This window comes from Hipposideros armiger, unplaced genomic scaffold (genome assembly GCF_001890085.2).
Source record: "Hipposideros armiger isolate ML-2016 unplaced genomic scaffold, ASM189008v1 scaffold_137, whole genome shotgun sequence".
Lineage (NCBI taxonomy): Eukaryota > Metazoa > Chordata > Mammalia > Chiroptera > Hipposideridae > Hipposideros > Hipposideros armiger.
Genome location: NW_017731487.1, coordinates 17,881 through 42,163, shown reverse-complemented (window position 1 = coordinate 42,163; position 24,283 = coordinate 17,881).

The window sequence follows — 24,283 nt, the reverse complement described above, 5'->3', positions numbered from 1 at the left end:
CCTCTTTCTCTGCATATACTCCACCTTCCGAAGGGAAAGAAGCCATCACTGAGGTAGGACTCTACAGAGCTGGCCCTATGTCTGAAAACAGTGCTTCCGTCGGGAAATGCTTCCCCAGCATTTCTCAGGACATATATTTCTGAATTGCAAATTTTAAGGAAAATCAGTTTAGAAATTGGGAAAACAGCCAAAAAGTTCACAATTCCCCTGTGAGAACATAGAAACATTATTGCTTTGAAGGAATCTGCTGACACAGAGTCAAGAGTAGCAAGTATATACATGCAAAGTCAAGGTGAACGCTGATATTTTCCAGAACCAGGATAGGAGCAGGTGAAGGAAGTGGTCATGATTTAGTCCAGGGGACAGCGAACTTTTCTCTGAAAAGGGCCAGGTAGTAAATATTTTATGCATTATGGTCTTTGTTGTAACTATTCAACCCTATCATTACAAGGCATAGACAATACAATTGAATCATTGTGGCTTCATTTCAACAAAACTTTATGAACATTGAAAACTGAGTTCTATATAAATTTACAGGTTTCAAGTATCATGAAATACTCTTATTTTTTATTTAGCATGTGGGACACATGAAAGTTGGGGGCCAGAGTTGACCAATACCTGATTCGCTCAAACTTTCTGCTGCCATGTTGGACGTGTGATTTCTGGCCATGATTACTGCAGGGAGTCATTTTTGCAAAAAACAATAATATATATATATATATATATATATATATATATATATATAATATGCATAATATTCATGAATGAAATCCTGTAAGTGGTGTTTCAAGAAACGATTGGGTTGTCGGAAAAGTCATGATGTATTTTTTTCTATGTTTTTCATTTCAAAAATGCATCATGACTTTTCCAATATAACTTTGGAAGCAAATAAGTTCTTAAATTGACAGTTTTGTCAGACACATATTTCTGTGAGGCTGTGTTAAACATTCTGGGAAATCTTAATATTAAGTTGTTCCTATCAAATACCACCAAACTACCTCAAAATACTCTGTAACCCTTTTCTAGAGAGTGTCTTTAAATTCACTGTAACTAACGTTTTTTTGTAAGTGCATTAATAAAAGAAATAAAATAGACAATGATAAGAATTTCATTGGGGAATGTTCCAAGATGAAATCAGAAACTGATCAAAATTTTAATTAGCAAACCAAGTGATTTTGATGGGAAATTCAAAAGTAAGACAACCAGATAGTTTCATTGTCAAAAATGAAATGAGGACAACTGATACAGTGAAATCCACTTACAATTTTAATTTAGGAACATCCTGTAAACATTAAAAATTTGTGTTATCTTTTAATTTTTTGTTTTTTCATTTAAAATTTATTTTTATTTTAATGCTTTCTTCTTTAGTGTTTTCTATTGTGAAATATAGATTATTTTTACATTCCATTGGCACAGGTGACCTTGTTATAAGCTAAAGTCATAAATAATAATCTATGCACTATACATATAATCAGAGAGAGAAAATGAATAGAATAGCAAAAAAAAGATAGAATAGAATAGAATAGAATACCACTGAAAAGTAGTGCTCTCACAGATAAATGATTCACAGTTTATTATTGTGGTCACTCATTATTTAAAACACAAAGTGTCAAGAAAGTGGAGAATTACATACACTTTAGAAAATGTACAAGAATTTCTGGAAATTACGATGTCATTCCCAAACCCAGAAAGTTAATATGGGTTGGAAATTGGGGAATAATTTACTGGGAAGAAAGGAGGAAGGGTCACACCTTAGAAAGAAGACAATTATGAACCAAAGCTCAAAAGTGCTTTCAAATTAAGAAGGGCACCTGACAAAGATAAACAGGCAAGGAAGACTTTGTTTAAAGGTATTCAATAGGATGGAGAAAGCTGTATTCATTCTGAGCTCAATTTCACTAAAACAAAGGGGTGGAGAGTTTTGAAAGTTGGATGGGGAACTCTTAGGCCATCTATTTTTTATAATTGGCCTCATGCAAAGAAAAGGTAAACTTTTTATATTTTCAAGACAGGATGTGGTTTTATACTCTGAGCAAGGTGTCCACCAAATTTAGGCTCCTATTCTCCCATAGAAACTGGGAGATAAGGGTGACATCTTTCTTGATTACATTTCAAAGTGATGGCATCTAGGTCCTTGAGAGAAAAAGTCCTGGGTTGTAAAACTGGCAAGAAGCTTTTAACAGGATTTACACAACAAAGGATCAGAGAAAAGAAAATTGCACATTTTCTAAAGTAACTGCAAGTTGGGGACATGCCTTATCGGTAAGGCCATGGACAATATCTCTATACGCAATGTGCTGGTCAGTACACTGAGCACTACAGAGCTTGCTTTTTATCCTTATTTTGCAAAGACAGGGAAGATTACACCATGAGCGGCCAAACTCTTCCTTGGAAGATTCACTGTCTAATGGAGTCAGAGTTGGAGAAAAGTTGCTGAAGTGTTTAACAGCTCAAACAGTCATGAGTTGGAAAACTGCTTCGGCACCCACTCACTATATGATTTTAAGACAATAAACCTCTGTAATCCTCTATTTACTCTGTGTGAATGGTGATAATAAGAATACCGACTCTATAGATTATTAGGCATAGAAAAAATAATGAGTGTAAAGTGCAGCAGTGCCATCCAGAAGAGTTTAACGTGTATTTGTTACCATAAACAGTTACAAGGTGATGGAATGCAAAGTGACGGCCACAGAAGAGATGCAGAGATGCTGTGCTGGAAACTCAGAACCAGGAATAATTAATTTTGCCTGGGTGATTTAAGAAAGGCTTTACTGAGTGGAAGAACTGGATTATAAAGAAGAGGCAGGAATTCATCAGAGGAAAAACAGACCAGTCAGAAAAAAATGCCCATTCCAAGAGGATGTCAACCCCAGGACAGAGAAATTGCTTTTTGGGCTTGGCACTGAATTTATTGATTAAATTTATTTATTGAATTTATTTATTTAGAATTTAACTGACTGACTTCCAGGAATTCAAATGTGGTGGATGTGCACAAAAATTTTGAATATTTCAATATGAATAGAGAATGTAATCCTCAAAAAGTAGAAAGTGGTAGGAGATGAGGTTAGAAAAAAATTTTAAAGGAATTTGATTCTTACTTTATGCTACAGGACAAGACTCTCAGAATTCCTTTTATCACCTCAAAAGTACATATATCTATCACCAACCAAAAACTGAACAAAATAAATAATTTTAAGAAACTTTTCTGGAAATCCATGGGACAATTTTGAGTACCAACATGATTAGATTTTAATTTTAATGAAAAATAATGTTTCATGACACTCACATCTTGAAGAAACCTAAAAAATGCATAAGTTTTCCTTTTATTAACCTCTTTTGGTGCATATTAAATATTTATTTTTAATAGGCAAATATCTAACTCCCTATTAAATATAATATGCAGTCATATAACTTGCAATAAAAACCTTTGAATCATATTTTAAACCCAACTTTCGCTTTTATTTTCTGGACCTAATTTATGTGATTTAAAGTCTCTATTCATAGCGGTTTTGTGAAAATAAACAAAGACCAACTACATGAGGAAAAACAGAGGCTAACTTACAGATCTTGCTATAGTAAGAGTCAGCTATCACCATCACTCACCTGCATCTGACAGGCTCAGAAGCTCTATAGGGAAAAAGAGGAAAGGTTTCAGCTATTTCTGACGGCGGTTCTTGGCTTGTAGAAGCTGGATGTGGGCAGAACATCTTAGGTGATTGGTTTGGGAAACATATTTGACTTTCTCTGATTGATCCTGTCCTAAAAACCAAGGCCCAGAGTGGGAGGTGGCAGCCACTGACCCACTTCTGCTGTGGCTGTGGTGTGGATTCCTAGACTGATCGCTGCGAAAGTTCTGGGTCACAATTCTGTTGCCATATATAACCTGGCCATTGTCCACGTGTGTATCGACTGTCTCACTTTAACGCCTTCATGGATGCTGAGTCACCTGGGATCTTATCAAAACCTCAACCCTCAAAAAAAAAAATGTTTCTCCCCCCCTCCAACATAAGCTGCTTATTAAATTAATCTCAACTGAATGCCTTAAGTTTTTTTGTTTTCTGTTTTTGTTTGTTTTTTGCTTTTAAAAACCTAATAAAGCAGGAAATCATGTCCAACATAAGGGGAAAAAATGAAAGTAATGTGCCTTTCATCTGTCCTGGTCATAGGAGACCCCATGACGTAAACCCAGGCTGTAGGCTTCCCAGAGCCACAGCTATGACAGAACGTCAGTTTTTCCTGATACCTGGACACACCATGCTAAAAAAATTGTTAAGAATGTGCTAAATACTAAAGCTGTGGATTGTCACAGACATTTTGTTAGCTGCTTTATAGCATTAGGTATATGTTTGCAAATCACATATTCATTTCTATATTTTTGAAAAATGAATACTGATGTGCTTTATTAACTCACTGATATAATAGTCAATTTGTGCTATAATCAGTAAAATTTAGTTTTCATACGCTCAGGAAAATTTCATAACTTTTCAAGAGTAATTTAAATAAATCTATTACAGTCCATTAATAAATAATAATGTTCTAATTTGTAGATTGTTGACCTCCAAATAATTCACAAAGAAAATTATTTCTAGATAGAAAATGTTTAGCCTAGCAGAGCAAACTCTGTAATATTCTTTTTTTTTTCTAATTGACTCCCATTTAATGATAAAGTTAAACAGGTAGGAGTTACAGAATTTCATCTATCTACCCAGATCAAACTATGAAGATGAAATATGTCACCCAAAAATTAAGAAGGCCTTAAAATAGACTCCAGGGACTTAGGCTACAAAACAAGTGGAATTTATAGATCAGGGTCTTGGGCAAGACTCAAAGTGGCCATAAAAAAAACTTCCCTGAATGTCTGAAGCCCCAGCTTCTGCCCCCACCCCAAATCTCTAGTCTATTGGCCTTCTCACCCAGTGGAGAAGTAACCCCAATCTGCTCAAGATGGCGACCCTATTCTCAGTGCGTAAGGGTTTTTTAATGTCCAGAAGATTGAGAGCTAGCAAACTCTGTAATATTCTTAATCGAAACTTAGCCACCTCTTCCAGGAAGCCAACTCGACACTTCTACTGACTCGGCAAATATTAATTAAAACCAACTTTGTTCTACACTCCGTTTGAGGCACCCTTAGTGATTAAGAGTAAGACTCTGGAGTCAGGCTGACTGGGTTTGAATTCTTCTCAGCAACTTACTAGCTTTTGTCATCATGAGAAATTTACTTAATCTTTCAACCATAAAACAGTGATGGTGACAATAGTGATATGTATACTTACATTGTTGTAATGAGGATTAGACACTGCATATCAGTGATTATATATAAATAATATATCTTCAAATGCATATCTATATTTATATATTCATATAAATATTTACATACATTCAAATATACATATTTAAAGTGGTATTTATAAGTAGATACACACACACACACACATATATATATATATATATATATATATATAACATGCATATAGTACATATAAATATGGACATATGCAAAACATTTAAACAGTGACTGGAAACTCTCAAAGACTTTATATAAGTGCCTTCTGTTGTTATTATTATTATTAGTGGTGACTCAGTAGTGAACAGAAAAAAACACCTGTTTTCATGGAGCTTACACACTATGAAGACAAATCAGTAAGTAAGGAAACAAATAGGGTAGAAAGTCCCTAGTCATAATAAATACTATGCTAAGAATGAAAACACAGCCATGTGCTAGGGAGGCACTTTTCATACACATCTGAGTTATTAGAATAGCCTTGTCTGAGGTGATAGTCCGACCAAAATCTTAAGGACAATAAGGTCATTATAAGAAGTTTAAATACTATTCCATGTCAATGGGAAGTTAAACCCCAAACCCTCAAAAGTTAAAGGAAAATGGGGCTATGAACAGACGTTGTATAAATAAAACTTGAGGTCTTACGTGGAAATTTCAGGAAGGCAGTTGCGGGAGCAGGATAAATTTGAAAAATGTGGGAACATCAGACATCTAGGCAAGTAGGCAATCTTTTTTTTTTTTTTTTTAAGCTGAGCCATCCTGCTACCTGTTGGTAGCTTAGCAGCTGCTCAGCTCAGGCTGGGACTCAAACTGCTGTTGCTCAGAGCTCAAACTCTTGAGCGAGCTCTTAACCAACTGAGCCACTCGGCCGGCCCTAGGCAATCTTAAGATATATTTGCAGTTTCATTGGATATAATTTGTAGAGTACTCTTAGAATCATTTCTTTTAACTAGAAACTTTTTTATAAGAATAAAATATGATGCAAGTAAATGAAGGCTAAAACAAATATTCATGAAACCCAAATAAATGAGCATTATCTTTCAATGTTTTAGTTTGATCTACTCTGTTAAATATGCTAGCATATCATAAATATATTAATTATATATGACATTTGTAAATAAGAATTCACATATCATAAATGAATATGTAACAAAAATTCAAAGGGGAAGAAACACAGAGTATTTCATGTACCTAAACTAAAAGTGACAGAAATTGCTAAGATCTTCCTTAACATGTTACCTTTTAAGTACTGATTTCTGGATAGATTCCACTGTGCTAGAGAACACCTTCTGTATAGTGACAATTCTTTTAAATGTGTTGAAATTTTGTGACTTAAGGTGTCATCTGCCCTGGTATATATCTGGGGGTGTTTGCAAAATGGGTATTTGGTATATTGTGTTGTATAATATCACAGTATTACCTTCTAGAAACAAGACAAATAATCTGACTTATTTAAGGATCTCCTTTACGCCATCCATCTCAGCAGCCCCTTCTCCCAAGTAGAAAGTAATGCCGCTCACAAGACCACTTTACAAAACTAAAACAAAATAAAACAAATATAAAATAAATCTACCCCTTCCCAGTCTGCTCTTTTATTTTCTCAATCCCATTCCTTCCTTTTTATAATAACAATAGTAAAAAAAAAAAAAAAATTCAAAGCCATGATCAACCCATTAGAATCATGCTCTTCTTGTTTCTGTGGAATACCCTCTGCTTTCTCACTTTTCCTTCTTCCCTGGGTTTTGTTTTACTTTCAGTTGTTATCCATCAATAATTATGCACAAACAATTCTGAACTTCCCCTTCACACTTAGCTACTCAGCCCAAAACTCTGATGTTTACAGAGTGGTAGACCAGAAAGAGCTAAATTGATGCAGCGCATTTGCATACATTCCACTTGAAAAAATTAAAACAACATGAGACAAGACAGGTGAGGCATCCTGGGAAGCGATATGAGAGCAATTATTCTGTTTAAAATGTTTCCTCTCTATATAGCGTGCTGCCATCACTCACAGCATGTCTTCCCTGAATGCGATTTCTGACATCCTGTTGTTTGCGGGGGCCACTTAATTACAGTGAGTAACGAAGAGATTTTCAAGCCACACTGTCACACTTAATAGGGTGAATAATTAAAGCAACGGCAGTTGCTTTCCCTCCTGCACAAGCCGTTTGGTCTGCTAATACCACTGTTCAGATTTCCCACAAAGTGATTCACTTCCTCAGGATTTACCATTGCGCCCTTGTGGAAGCCTGACTTGACCACCGTGCTCAGCACAAGAAGAAAATGAAGAATTTACATTTGTGGAACCCTAGAAATAACACAGAAAGGCAAACAGTTATAGTTACAGATTCACTCCTCCCCTGTCCCTCTCCCCAATCTCTTCATCTGGAATATGGGTGGTCCGTATATTCGTCTCAAGCAACAAGCAGTTGATGATTCGTGAACCAAACAATTACGAATTACCAGATTTCTTTTTTAGCCCCATAGAAGTGAAATAAACATGGTAGAGATAAGGCACAAGTAAAAATTATCTTCATAATCCTATTTAACAAGTGAGAACAAAAGCATAGAAACCAAAACATGCCTGGCACTGAGGGGTGAGAACAAGTAATCATTGTTAAGATTAAGAGGCCTGACCACTGCACTGGACATCTGAATCTGCCATTGAATAATATTATATGCCAACTATAATTTAATACATATATAGTCACGGGATTTGGAGTAGGGTGTGGGAGTGGAGTCAATGGAATTGTAATAGATAGGTAAGATATTGGTGGTGGGGGGCAGTGGATGGGGGAAAGGGGGTTGTCACTTTGTAAGGGACGAAAAGGATAACTATTGCATTGTTTCGTACACCTGAAACTAAAATAAAAAAATAAAGGTTCATGAGAGAGAGAGAAATGGAAGCTAAACCAAAGGGTAGTTTGGGGTCAGATTAGGAAGAATCCTTCATGTCAAGATAAGAATATGCAATTTATTCTGCAGGGAATCTAGGACAATAAAGGTCTGTGCACAAATGTAACATCATGCAACTAATTTTAGAAAGATTAAAAAAAAGATTAAAGATCAATTTGTAAAACATGTACTTGGTGCGTTAGGATGTATAGTAGTTAATTTCAGGTCTTCCAGCGACTAGAATTCTTCCCAATTAACAGGAAATATTATTTAGGAAGAACACACACATAGTAGAAACTTCCCGAATTAAAATCAAAAGACTGCAAGTCGGGGTACTCCCTGTACTGCATCTATTTCCTTTTCCTGTAAAAAATGCCTGTCCTGGCTTCCTTATCAGATGGCAGCTTATGAGCTATTGAGCCAAATGAGGTGTTGACTGCTGATTCCATGAAAGGAAACCAAAATAACAGGTTGACCAAACAAACCAAAGTTCATGTTGACTCAGTGATGGAGAGTGAGGTCGAAACTACTGTCTTTCAAGAGGGAGGTTGAAGATGTGCTATGAAGTCTTGAGGATCTGGGTTTAGGCAGGACTTTCAATATGGGGGCCTGATTGGCATTGGGCTGCGTTTGTGATATAGCAGTTTAGAATTACTGCATACATTGAAGCATCTTTTGGAAATGAATATTATGGAATAAACAGTCATTTGATAAACCCAGCTGAACAACCTATTTTGCTGAGAAGGTAGCCCCTGAAACAAACAAGTTACTTCCAACCTCATTTTTTTGAGAAAGAATTTCCTAGAACAATAAAGTCGTATTTATGCAAATGGTTGTAAAGTCATATTCATTTACTTTTATTTGTTTGTAGGCAAGCTTGATTTACAATCTGACTAAGCTGTGTGGCTTAAGCTCTTAGTGGTTACAGTAAGAAAGGGCTGTACTAGAGATACCAATGTGGTGTCTTTTGGTTTCCGTGAACCTTTTAAGAGGCATGAATCTGGTTACGGACCACCTGAGGGAGCACTGGGCTGTGCTATGATTTCTAAATGATTGCACACAGTTACTAAATTTATTGAACTGCACACTTAAAAGGCTGAATTTCGTTATATGCAAATGATGCTTTAACTTTAAAAAACAGGTATGGATGAAAAATTGATTTTTCAGCCTTCCCCAGTTTTTATTAGATCACTAAATTACTTCACTCATTTTCCAATCCAAGATATTCTGGTCCAAAATTCTAATGTCCCAGTGTTTTAAGAACCAAATTTTTCCCCAAAAAAAACTTTTGCATGAAAGTATCCAATATGTTTCATTTCCCCTATGCAAACTATTCTTTATTTCTCCAAACACCTATTTTTTTTTAGTGTTTAGTCTTTGCCCACATTTTCCAACAGCTTGAAAAACCTCCCACATCTCTACATATTAAACTTATATACCTCTTCTGGAACCAATTTAAACATAATATTTTCTGAAAAATCTTTCCACATTGTCATTATAATATCTCTATACCATGCTTAGGACTTTTATTACTTTTACTTTGGATTGCAGACACTTGCTTATATGTACATTAAATCATTAAAACAAGGGTCTAAACCTCTTTCATCTCTTCATGTCTTGTACTATTTAAATACACCTTGCATATGGAAGGTGTTTAGCGCATATTTGGGAAATGGATGATGGGTGGAAGGAATGAATGTCAAGATTAAATTGTCTCTATTTAAGTTTATAAACATAACTCCAGAAGCAAGGGCCCTGACAGGGTGGTGCACAGGTAAAGTAAACTTGATGTTGCTCTAGGAATGCCAAATTTATGGTCCCCGAGCAGCCAGAAAAAGGAATTCAAAGGGAGAAGGTGTAGACAGTATACAGAGAATAGTAAGGAACCATAGGTGATAGAAGAGTAAGGAACCGTGCATTCTGTTTCTAAGTCACCTTGTAAATACATTATAAAGTTACCTAACACACTCTCTGGTCACATTTCCCTGTGTGTCTTTTTAATTAACGATTCTAATTTTCTTCCACCCCATCATTATGCTTTGTGTTTATATGCCTATATATCCCCAAACTAAAAGCACACATTGTCTCACAGTCTTTCTTCTCACCATATCTCCACTTCCCAGAATTTCCTGCACAAACAACACTGCTACCACTGACTTGCCTCCAGTGATGGCATTTAATAAATCACCCTCTACCAAAGCACCTGGATACTGTTTATCTTGTCACTTCATCACTGTCCCATTAGTTATACAATTTTGCATTTCAAACACCTTGGTGTACTTGTTATAACACCTATTAGGTTCCCTTCTCAAGCTTTGAACTCAATCAGGACCCATAATGGATTATCTTATTATCTATCTCAGGCTCTCAGAAAACTGTAGGAAGACTGTGATTTGCATGAAGTATATCTTTCAGGGTTTGAAAAGGACCAAGGGGACAGAACAAAGCATTAGGCTTTCAACTTAATTAGTTGAAGCCCAATGTTTGGAATTTTTTTACATCCTAGTTTCAGCTACATTTATGCTGAAAACAAGTGGTAGGGGTAACATTTTATATCTGTAAATATATATATATTTACAGATATAAAATATTATATATATAATATATAGATGCAAAATATATATTTTAAAATCTGTTTATGTGTTATTTCTATTAAAACTGTCCTATATCTTAATTTAATATTAATAATTTTAAAAGTCAGAAAGCCAAATAAATGAATAAATTCACAATTTTCCTAAGGCCCAAAATAAGCACCATATGTGAGTATGAGATCTAAAATAAATAAATCGGGAAATTCTATGGTCCATTTCCTTTTGAAAGCTTTCTACAGAAGAGAACAAAATCCGCTTCAATTCTGCACCTGACACATGAGGGTAATATCGGGATGAAGCGGAGAAGTTGTAAGCAGGCCATTCAAAATCGTGCATTCTTTTGAAATTGCAGCTGATGTTGGTCTATCAGTCCTTACTCTGAAATCCCATTCAAACTACGTCTGCCTTTCCCTTGGGCTTATGTTATGACCCCTTTCTAAATGAAAAAACATACCAAACCTTCAAAACCTTGAAAAAGGTCTCCCTTTTTGCTTTGTTGTTTTTTGTTCTTGTTGTTTGTAGATTTTTTTAGAAAAGCATCCAGTGATCGTGTATGAAGGAAACGTCATAGGGAGAGCTAATCCATGTAATTCCTCTCCCTAAAATAGTCTCTTTCCCTCACCCACGTTCCTTAAACTAACTCCATTTTAACCCATGGCTGTTATTTAAATATTACTTCTTTCAAAAGCCTTTCCTGAAACCTGAGTTAAATTAGTTGTCTTCAGGGGATTTTCAGAGCAGCCTGAGCAATTCCAGTATTGGTATTGTTCATGCTATATTCTAATGCTAGCGTAATTGCTTCGACCCTCAAATGAATTTCAACCTCACTGATAACAATGTTATATCGTGTATTTTATCCTTTTTTTCTTTTTTTGCCTCTACTTTTGGTGTCATATCTGGAAAATCATTTTCAAATCTAATGCCACGAGACTTTTACCCTACATTTTTTTCAAAGAGTTTTATAGTTTGAGGTCTTATGGTCTTTGATCTATTTTGAGTTAATTTTTTTATGTGATGTAAGAAAGGTCCAGCGTCATTCTTCTGCATGTGGATTTCCAGTTTTCCCACATATGTTGATTTTGATCCATAAAACTGATTTGGTGATTTACAAACAATTATGAGCTTCAGGGTAAAACACTTTACAAAAGATGGGCAAAGGTATTGAGAGCTAAGCTATCAAAATAATCTCAAGTCTTACCCATTGTTTTCAGTTACAGATTTAAAATTTTAACATTACATATGATAGGATCTATGTTCCATTTACCACTTCCAACTTAAATTTCATTCCTGCTGAACAAATTCAATTTCTAGATTAAATAATGTTTCCCATATATAAATTCATGCTACTTCTTTGTTTTTGTAGTTTTCCCCCTCAAGCATCCTTTATGCTTCAAATAATATAGATTTCAAATTGAGCTCACATGTGTTGTTTGAAAGAAGCATTCTCATCTCTTCCTCAATGATTGTCATTTTTGCATTTGGTTAAGTACAGATCCTATACTCTCTAAGAATACCTGTGATCAACTCTATGATATCAGTAAATACATGGTATTGTAATTGTCTATATCTGTTCTTCGATAAGGGCAGGAATGCTGCCTTTATTCCTGAATTCCAGCCTTTTCTATTCCAGATACAGAGGAAGTGATCAATAGTTTTTTTGTTTTATTTTGTTTTGTTGTTGTTGTTGAACAATCTACTGAATGCAAGTACTATTTTTTAAGCTTATTCTGAGCACTTTCTACCAAAAAAATGTTGATTGTATGTATTCCTGTCATTGAATTTTGTTGAACTATTTCCACCGACTAATATTAAATATGCCCACTGGTAAGTTATCTGATAATATGTCTAAATATTTAATTATAACTCAAGCACCAACAAAACTAGATCTATCCAAAATGTCTTTCAAATAAATTTTACAACTAAAATCCTGTCATTATATGTAAAACAAGCAAATGACTCCAAAAGGTGGAGAGAAGGATGCAGGCTAGGTAGGTGTTGAAACCTAAGGAATGAAAAGGTGGACACTTCATCGGGGCTTCTTTCTACCTCATATATCTCAAACTTGAAGCTCTAGAAGACAGCAACCCCAAAACGCCAGGAGGTAAGTTCTCCCATCCACCCCCCGCCCCACACTCTCCCACAGAAGTCATAAATAAAGTCTTCCCTTTTTAGCCAAAGACCAGAAAATGGGAAAGCCTGGAAGGACAGAAAATGTTGGGACAAAAAATGCTCTACTCCAACAATCAGGGATAAAAACAAAAAAGCAAACAAGCAAACAAAAAACAAACAAACAAACAAAACCCCATGGCCTACCCACACCAGCAAAGGCTGAGTGGAGAACCAAGACTTGCATCATTACCAAAATGAAACAGGGCAACTCACACCCCAGGTAGGGGTGTATCAGTGGAGGCCAAATGGGGAGTTAGAATTGTAACCCCTGTCAACTGATAACGACTCCTCCACCTTCCCCACTACCACCACCATGTCAGTGGAGCCTGGACTTCCACCCTCACCTGGTACTAAAGAGTCATCACTCCTCCTCTCTGCTGGGGCTCTGTCAGAGGAGGCCCAGTGGAAAATCAGGACTTTTGCCTTCTAGAAATAATGAGGCAACCCCACACCTTGACGTCAGTGGAAGCTATACGCAGAGCAGTAACAAGGCACACCAACTCCTCCCAGCCAGCATAGTATCAATGGAGACCCACTTGGAAGCCATCAATCTGACCCCAACCCAGTAGTAATGAGGAGCCTCCACTGACACTGGTGTCAATGGGGCCAAAAGGGAAACCTGGATTTCGATCCTCACCTGGCAATAGACACATCACATCCCCTTTGGTCATGCCAGAATAAAGCCTTCTCCTCTCAGGAAAAGAAAGCCACAACAACAGGTGTAGATAAGATTGAGTCTCATAATATTGGGTTGTCAGGAAAGTCATGACACATTTTTGCAACGAAAAACAGAAAAAATATGTCATGACTTTTCTGACAACCCAATATAATACCCCAAATATTCAGAGTTCCATAGACAACCATTCAAATGAACAATCAAGAAGAATGGGAACTGCAAGATAAAATGATAGAAATAACCCAATCTGAAAAATAATGAAAATTGGGGGAAAAAATGAATGGTCCTTAGTGACCCGTGGGACTACCAATAAAATGTAACTCATAAGGGCCGGCCGAGTGGCGCAATGGTTAAGAACTGGCTTGGGACGCCAGAGGGCCCCGGTTCGGATCCCACATATGAGGGCCAGTGACACTGCCCTCTACAGCTAAGATGCTGAACAACAGCTCAACCTGGAGCTGGGCTGCTGTGAGTCGCCGGCGACGGCGTAGGCTGCAGCCCCTGCTGCAGTGGGTTGCCATGGGCTACCGTGTGTAGCCAGCAGCCAGCATGAGTGGCCAGCAGCCGCAGTGAGCAGCCGTCCAGAAGCCGGCAACTGATCTCCCTCACCCGGGAAGAGCGCAATGATGGTGCCAACTTGGGCCAGTGAAGCAGCGTCCTCCACAACTAGCCTGGGAAGAACAAAACGACAGCAACTTGTCTGTTCCCCTTCCCCCAATTCCCCAGCACTGTTCCCATCCCCCAACTCCCCAATAAAAATCTTAAAAAAAAAAAAAAATCCAGCTTCTCATCTTAAAAAAAAAAGAAAAAGTAACTCATAACATCAGAGTCCCAGAAAAAGGTAAAAAAGAGAGACAGACTGAAAAAGTACTGTAAATAATAACATCAGAATGCTTGAATTTGAAAAGAACTAAACAAAACAAAATAGAAACTGGTTTGGAAAAGCTGAGAAAAGCTCTGAGAGATCTAGACCAAGACACAGAATAGTCAGACCTCCGAATTCCAAAGACAAGGTAAACATTTTGAATGTGGTGATAGAGAAACTGCACCTTACCTTTAGGGGAAAAATGATTTGAACCACAGTGGATTTGTCACTAAAAAACAAACAAACAAACAAAAACAAAAACATGGAGGCCAAAAGAAAGTAGCACAACCCTTTTCAAGTGATGAAAGAAAAGAACTGTCATCCCAGAATCTTTAATCCACAAAACATATTTTTCAGAAGTGAAAAGGACATTGAGATGTTATCTGATAAAGGAAAACTAAGAGAATTTGTCAGAGTAGACCTACCTCAAAGAATGGTTAAATCAAGTAACCTAAGAGGAAAGATGAGGCTAGAAGGCACCTTGGGAAATGAGGAAAGAAGGAAGAACACAGGGGGCAAATGTACAGGTAAATACAATGGGCTTTTTTCTCCTTTTGAGTTTTTCAAAGTATGTTTGATAATTAAAACAAAATTATAACACTGTCAGATGTGGTTCTAAATGTTTGTGGAGAAAGTATTTAAGACAATTATAAAGGGGGAGGATAAATTATAATGGGAGGCAAGGTCTCTACACCATTCACACTGGTAAAATAATGGCAAGTTAGACTATGACAAGTTACATACATATAATGTTATACTTACAACAACTGCTAACAAAGTTATAAAAAGGAGGTATACAAAAAACATAGTAATAAATCAAAACATAATTCTAAAAAATGTTCCAGGAACCCATAGAAAGGTAGGAAAACATATAAAAGAAAACCAGAGACAGAGGAAAAGTAGAAAACAGCAAAACAAACTGTCAGACTTAAGCACTAGTTATCAATAATGACATTAAATGTCATTTGTCTGAAGACTTCAATGAAAAGACAGAGACTAGAAAAGTGAACTAAAAAGCCTGTCCCAACTATGGACTGTCTACAAGAAACTTACTCTAAACATACTGATATAGGCAGTATGAATGTAAAAGGATGCAAAAAGTTATATTATGTAAACTTTAATCAAAGGAAAGCAGGAGTGGCTGTATGAATATCAGTTAAAATATACTTTAGAGCAAAGAAAATTGCCCAAGACAGAGAGGAGACACTATATGATTACAAATAGGCCAATCTAGCTAGAAGGCATAACGATTTAACTGTATGTGCATAACACAACAATAACCACAAAGTATTTGAAGCGGAAACTGATAGAACTGAAAAAGAAATAAACAAGTCTACAAAAACATTGCTAATTAAAACAATAAGAATGAAAATCAGCAAAGGGTATGGAAGAATTCAATAACATCATCAACCAAGAGGACCTAACAGGCATTTGTAGCACACTCTACCCAATAGTGGGTGAATACACATTAAGTTCAATTGCCCTAAGTACACATACCAATATAGACCATACTACGACATAGAAAACAAACACAAACACAAAACCCTCAACAAGTTAAAAATAATTGAAATTATACAGAGTGTGTTCTCTGAACAAAATAGAATCAAACTAGAAATCAATACTAGAAATGTAACAGAAAAAGCTCCAAACATTTGGAAAGTAAACCAGACACTTGTAAATAATAATGGGTCAATGAAAACTTCTCAAGGAAAATAAAAACTGCATTGGGCTAAATGAAAGTGAAAATGCAACACATCAAAATTTGCGGAAGAGAGATAAAACTGGGTTGAGAGAGACATTTATAGGAATAATGCATACATTAAAACATAGAAAAGTTATCAAATCAACAATCTAAGTTTACACATCAGGAACCTATAAACATAAGGGAAAGACAAACACATAAATAAAAATTCAATCAGGAATTGGTGAAAATATGAGACATTTCACCAAAAGATATACAGATGACAAACAAGCACATGAAAATATGTTCAATCTCACCAGCCATAAAAGAAATCCAAGTAAAAATACCATAATAAATTACCACCACCCACCAATCAAAATGGCTAAAATAAATATAGGTGACACCACCAAATCCTGCCAAAATACAGAGAAACTGTCATTCATACATTGCTGGTGGGAATGTAAAATTGTATAGCCTTTCTGGAAAACATTTTGGGAGTTTCCCAAATAACTAATTATGCAATTATAATTTGATCCATCAATTGCACTCTTGAACATCTATTTAACCCAGAAAAATGAAAACATGTTCAAAGCGCTGTACACTAATGTTCATAGCAGCTTTATTCATAATAGCCCCCAACTGGAACCATTACAGACATTCTCCAAAGAGTGAATGGTTAAACAAATCATGGACCATCCATAACATGGACTCTTAGCCTGAATTAAAGGAACTATTGATAACAGACTGTATCAATCTATAGGCAGTTATAATGCGTGAAAAAATATCAAATGGTTCTGTACAATAAAACTTCATTTACACAACATTCTTGAGATGACTAAATTATAGAAATGCTGAATAGACTAGTAGTTGCCAGAGGTAAAAAAGGGATTGGGAGTAGAAGGGAGATGGGTTCAGATATAAAAGGCTAATGTAAGGTATCACTTTGGTGATGCAAATGCTAAGAACCTTAAGTGTATCAATGTCACTATTCAACTTATGTTATTGTACCCTAGTTCTGCAAGACACTACCTTTGAATGGTAGTGTCTGGGTACCTAGGTAATGGGTTAAAGGGATCACTTTGTATTATTTCTTGCTTCTGTGTTCGGATATACAATTATCTCAAAATTCACAAAAAAGTATAAAAATAATAAAGGAACAAATGGTCAACAGTAAACTCTGTTGCATTTTAGAATCTATTCACATTCAAAACCTGATTTTAGAGAGAAAGACTAGCTCAAGTCCAGGACAATATGTCATATTTAAATCTATAAATTTATCACAATAACTTTCTGTTCTTCAGCTTAATTTTATTTATTTATTTATTTTCATGCGGGAGTCGAACCAGCAACCTTGCTGTTAAGAGCACACTCTCTATCCACTGAGCCATCCGGGCAGCAGCTCAGCTCAAAGTGCGAGTTCAGTCTTAGTTGCAGATGGACGTAGCCCACCATCGAACAGAAATCTTGTCATTAGGAGCACATGCTCTCACCAGCTAAGCCATCCTGCCACCTGTTGGCAGTTCAGCAGCAGCTCAGCTCGGGCACAGCTCAGGCCAAGCTCACTGGCCCATGTGGGAATCGAACCAGTGACCCTGTTGCTCAGAGCTCATGCTCCTAAGCAAACAATTGAGCCACTTGGCCAGCCCTCTTCAGCCTAATTTTAATAGAATATTTGTATGCATTGTTTTTGTTTCTTTCTCACACCAGATCCTTTTTTAATAGTTACCCCCAACTCCTCCAGTCCATATTGGAGCTTTATTTGTTTAAAGAAGTATTTCCCTGGAATGTGTTGAATCCTGGTCTTGAATCAAACATTCTGATTTTCTTCAATTACATGTTTTTGTGACACAAGGAAGATTCCTTAACTTCTTTCTTAGTTTCTTCATGTACAAAAAAATGGACAATTATATGTATAGTACAGTGGTACCCTAGAAAACACACTCAATCAGAGAGTGATAGTAACAATTGTTAAATATATAATCATTAAACACTTGCCTGACTTTCTCCACAGAATGCAAATTCTACGTGTGTATTCCTAGATGTATTGTTTTTGTTGCATAGTATTCTTTTATATGTGTGTGTTCAGTGAATGGGTGAGTTTGCATTTTAACTCAGCCACTTGCTACCTAACAAATTCATGTTGTTGGCTGTAATCTGATTGTGTAGATAAGAGGTTCTATGATGCCAAAATCATCAATGCTTGTGTGACTCCTCTAATTGCTGGACATAATTAGAAAAATTTCCGGTCCGTATCCATTATCAGTACCAATGGGGTTAATATTAACAGAATGAGAAGGCAAGACTCAGGAATTTGCATCTAAGGCAAAGTTAGAAAGGAGAAAGAACCTGACTAAACAGCTGAGGTCAGTGACATTGGGGCCCATTTTCAGAGTACGAAGAAGCATATTTAACTCACAGTTCTGAAATTTTCAACATGAGCAGTCTTAAACGAATCTTCAAACAATTTTCACTTCTTCATCTATCGAACTGAATGATAATCCGTACTTCATAAGATTTCTGTGAGTAAATAGTATGATATTGCAGGTGGAAATAATCTCCCCTGAGCATAGAGCAGGTACTTTTCTGTCTTCTACTTAAGATTTTTTTCCAATCTCTTCATTTGGACAGAGTGAAAGGGATCAGATATATGGTGATGGCAAGAGAACTGACTCTGGGTGGTGAGCACACAATGAGATACATAGATGATGCATTACAGAATTGTACACCTGAAACCTACAAAGCTTTACTAACAATTGTCACCCCAATAAACTTTAATTAAAAAAAGAGATCACATTATACCAGAATGCATGTCTTAAACTAGCTGGTAGCTAAAACCTAGACACTAAGTAGAGGGCCAGGGAAATTGGAAAATAGTTAAGAAAAGAGTAAAAAAGAAGGACTACTGAAAATACATGGGTTAGTATAGATTTAGTGATTTGCTTAGTCAGAGTCAAACCTAGGGATATTTGGAAATTTTTCAAGGACATTTTCTGCCTTGGGTGTTTCACAATGAAAAAAAAATATTAATGCTTTATTCATTGATTATTGGATGTTTGAAGGAAGCTTAAAGTTTTCTGCTTTAAATTCTAGGTGCTTAGAAAAGTGCCTAATTCAGAGGAATTTCTAAATTTGTTTCCCAAATGAATAAACAGATTAATGAATGAATGACTGATTAAATGGAGAAAAAAAACTGACTCCATTAACATCATCCTTTTAAGTTTCTAGATTTCAACAAGAACCATAAAAACCTTCAAACGCCCATGACATTCTGCTATTTGGGGAAACGTTCCTGATGATTTCCTTCCATGCAAGAGGGGGATCCCTAGCCCAGGAATAACTTAAACTTTTCAGAAAACTGTATTGCTGCCCAGGATCTGTGATACTCAGGCACAGCCTAAATGTCATCGGGCTGAGCAAGACAAACTAACTCCTTAAAATATACGAGCTGGCCATAAATTTTAGCACAAGGGCATCTCATCCTGGCCTACAGAGTAGATAGATTACAATGACAGACCCTTTGTATAGGGTATATCCATGCATAATCTTGGCCGTGACAGAACAAGTGGGCTCCTTAGAATCAAAATGCCATTCTCTAAGAATGGAAGACAGAGGGGAAATGTAGCAATATATAACAAATCAAAGGAGAACATATGGCCGCTTCACGTGCTTTTAAGAATTTTACATTTTGGCAGGGGTAGATTTATAGAATACATGTTTACAACCACAGTGTCTGTCAGAGCCTCATTTTTCTGTTAATCTGTGCCTCAGCCACGTCGTCCTCCCAGATTTACGTTGTTGGAAGGATAGTCTTCCTGACTACCAAGCTGGCTTTCCTTTCTCCCGTGCCTTCCCACTTCCTCTGAGACAAAGCCCCGGCTGTAACATGACACAGGCAAGGCTACCATGGCCTGGTTTTTTCCTTTCTATCCAGTTTCAATCTCAATATTCTGCGTCTCAAACTTTATACTCCAGTAAATTAAACTTTGAATGTACACTGTGCAAGTTCATGCTTCATTTATTCAGCTTCCTTTGTCTGAAATGCTCTATTTTCCCAATCTCATTTTGGAGAAATCCTAGCCATCTCTCAAGATTTAACCGAGTAATTTCTTCAGGAATTCTTCCTTAATGCACCCAATTTGGTGAAGCAAGTCCTCCTTGTAGTTTATTCTTTGTGCAAATATTTATCATGGCACTGGCAGAGGATATTGAAATTTCTCATTCCATCTTTGTCTCTTTCACTAGACTTCTGTATTACCAGGGGAAAAGTCCATTCAAATCCATCTTGGAATCTCCTGGGCTTGGTGTGTATTCAGAAACTTGCTCAATGATATTCAGTGAAATTAATTCAAATAAGTGCTAAGAAATAATTTATTTTAGTTGAATACCAACTGGTGGCCTGAGGGCTATCTTTCCTAAGATAAAACAACCAAAAACAAACAAACAACACCAGTACATTTTTAACATGAGGGTTACAGCCAGTGATTTTTCTGGAAAACAAATTGGTTAATTTATGTTGTGAAAAAAGGTTACATTCTGGGTCTTCAAATTATCAGTAGCCATAGAACGTTTATTCTGAATGTCATGTAAGAGTCTTGATTTACTTTTCTGTATCAAATGTGCCTGCTTTGTTTAATTTTATTTCTTTGGAAAAGCTATTGTATACTCTGCAACACTCAAGAGAGTATTTATTTTTAAACTGAGCTTCTTTAATTTTAGGTACATAAATTGGCTATAATTCAGAGTGAAATATGTCATTATAGTCTAACAGCTTTTATAAATGTTCATAGATGTTAAATTATAAGCCACTTAGACACTTAAAAGAATGCATGCCCATGTACACTGGGCAGCGTATAATGAGAAAATTTATCTTTATGTTTGGCTGCACAATCTATTTTCATTCCTTGGACTATTTTAATTCACCATTTAAACCTGGTTCTAAATCTTCTACTGAAAAATATTTTAATGGCGCCAATCTCAGCTGGTAAATGGAAGTGTGTAGGCGCTTATCTGTCTGGGGGAGTGTGTGTCAAAAAATGCTGCAGGCATCTCTTAACATTTTAACTTTGTCGAGATGTACCTACAATAAACCACACTCTTTTAAACAGTTTCTATTATTACTGATATTTTGCCTCTGGAAGTTCCCCGAATAATCCTAGCTCCACCTCCAAATTATTTTAGTTTATTGAATACACATGCTCTTGCTTCTGCTGTTGCTTTTGCTCCTATTTTACAGCATAAATTGCATAATGCACTGAATTGGGAAGTAACTTCACTTAGCGAGTGCACACAGTACGTTCTTAATCAATTGCCCACTGTAATTCCTGGACAGAGTGATCTGTTGATATTCTCTGTACTTTTTTTGAATAAGCAATTCATATATTCATATTCTTTCTGGAAGATAGGTTGGTCAAAATCCATCACATTACAGTGACAGAGCAGGGGATGATCAGTAGTTCAGTTCTTTATTCATAAGGAACAGACTGTATGCAAAATTCCAATTCCAATGGGCAAAGTAAGTAGGGACATAATTGCTCAGGTGGGGTAAAGGGGAGAGACTTCAATCCCAGACACACTGGCTTTTGCTTCCAAGGAGCACAACTTAGAAAACTAAGGTCCAGTTCCCTTTTGGTCCAAATATTAACCAGTAGAAGCACATTCATGGAGGCTTTTTTCTACACACAGTCTCTGAATACCAAGAAAAGTCTAAAAAACAAATCAGGGAAACAAGGCTTTAGGTATAATGTTTTCGTCCAATTAAAATGTCCACTGTCTCAATAGTCTTCATTCATATCTTTATGATTTTTGTCTTTGAGGTATTAACCCTTTTAAAAGCAATTATACTTATAAGCACCCTAATAAAGATCATTTTCTAGATATTATGATCTCTCATTTGAGATCTGAACTGTAGTCACAATGGCCTACTTTCTGGGTATCTGACAAGTGACAGAGACTGATGAAAACAACATGATCCAACTATAAGCCACTTATGAGAGACTCATTTTAGACCCTAAGACACTAAGAGGTTAAAAATGAAAGACTGGGAAAAGATTTTCCATGCACACAATAACTGTGAAAGAGCTGAAGAGGTTATACTAACATTGAACAAAATATATTATAAGACTGAAGTTGTTATATTGTAGCATGTTATGTTGATGAAGGGATCAAGTCATGAAGAATGTATAGCAACTGTAAACATAAACACCAAACAAATGAGTCACAAGATATATGAAGCAAAGATTGACAGAATTGAAGGAAGTGATAGATGGTTCTACAGTAATATTTGGAGACTTCAATATCCCCACTAATGGATAGACCATCTAGTCAAGTGACCAATAAGAAAATTACAAATTGTGATATTTTCATACAATGGAATATTATATAGCAATAAAAATAAACTACCAACATGCACTACAATATGGATGGACCATAAAAACCTTATGCTAAGTCTAAGAAGCCAGATACAGAAGGTTACATCTTGTATGTTTCCTTTTATAGGATATATCAAGAATAGACAAATATGTAAGAGACAGAAAGCAGATAAGAGTAACCAGGGGATAGAGGTCTGGGGAAATCGGGGGTGATTAGTCAAAAGGTACAGGATGCTTTTCCAGGGTGATGAAGTTTTGACACTAGAGTGAAGTGTGGTTGCACAATATTGTGAATATACAAAATGCCACTGATGTGTATACTTTAAATAGTTAATTGTATGTCTTGTGGATTTCACAACTTAAAAAATCCCATCTTAAATACCTAGTTCCTGAAATCAGTAACTCTGAGGTATATAACATGTTTATCTATTTTTTCCTTTTGCAGAGGAATTTGTATTGCACGGGGAGAAGACACACCCATGGCTGACCTTAACCTGTGCGTGCATGTGACCTTTGTGGAATTAGGGGAAATTCAGGAATGTGACTGTGGTAGTCATCCCTACAAGCAGGGCTGTGGATCTGATTAGAACCCTGAAGAAAGCTTGGAGGAAGTGTCAGGGTATATCAACATTTAATTTGTCCGGTTGAAAGGAATTGGTGGCTAGTTAACACAGACTAAGGAACCCACTAGCTGTATGTGGCTATTCATTACTTAAATGTGGTCTTTCTGAACCAATACGTCTATAAGTGTAAAATATACACTGTGTTTCATAAATGTTTTCCTCTCCTGCTCCATGTGAACTCAGCCCTTTCTAGAAGTGAAGATGCTGGTTTTCACAGCCTAAACTTTGGGAAAGCAGGGTGGCTTCAACCCCAGGTGAGAGCACCATGGTTTCACACTATTATTGTTCAAAGTTTAGTAGTTTCTCACAAAAGCTTCTCATTTTGTTGCATGTCTTGGTCAATTTTCAGAGCACTGAAATGGCTATTTTTGATAGTGTCCAGTTTTGGTGGGTTTTTTTTTTGGATGGGGAGAGGGTTTGCAAGCCTCCTTCCTTCTTCATGATGAAAGTAGCCTCTCAAAACCATTAGCTTTCACTTAGGTAAATAAAACTAAATCAAATATCCAAATTTCAGCAATGGTTTTATTTTATTAAAAATAAATAAATTATAAGTGAAAAAAAATATTAGAGAGATAGATTCCTAGGAACTAATTTAGAATCAAAACTGAATTGTAAACTGCAGGGTGAAAATAGAGGTACATTATCGCAATTCAAATTTTAAAGACCCTACTATAGGTAGCTTTATTCCCTGATGTGGGAAAACTATACTGTTTTTCTCCAGCTATTAGTACAAGTACTTGAATGGTTTTAAAAAGTTTTCAATTTCCATTGCATAATAGACAATAATATTGCAGCATTTGTGTGTTCATTGAAGCTACAATGTCCTAACACTTTTTAAATAGACTCTTACTACTGTTATTAACTCTCGGATTAGTATTTATTCATCAACCGAGAAAATTTAAAAGAAGTTCACATTTAATGAGAAAATGTGCCTTAATTCTCTCATGTACGGCAATACTGGCATCATACAATTTCCTTTCCATCTGACAATTTCAAAATGCCGTAATATTTCTACATCCGGGGTTGGGGAGAATACTAAAAAACAAAAAAACAAAAAAAATGCTCAATCTGCAGTTGCTCAGAGTAAGTTGCTGATGAAAGAGGGCAAGAAAATGTTCTAAAGAAGAAAGA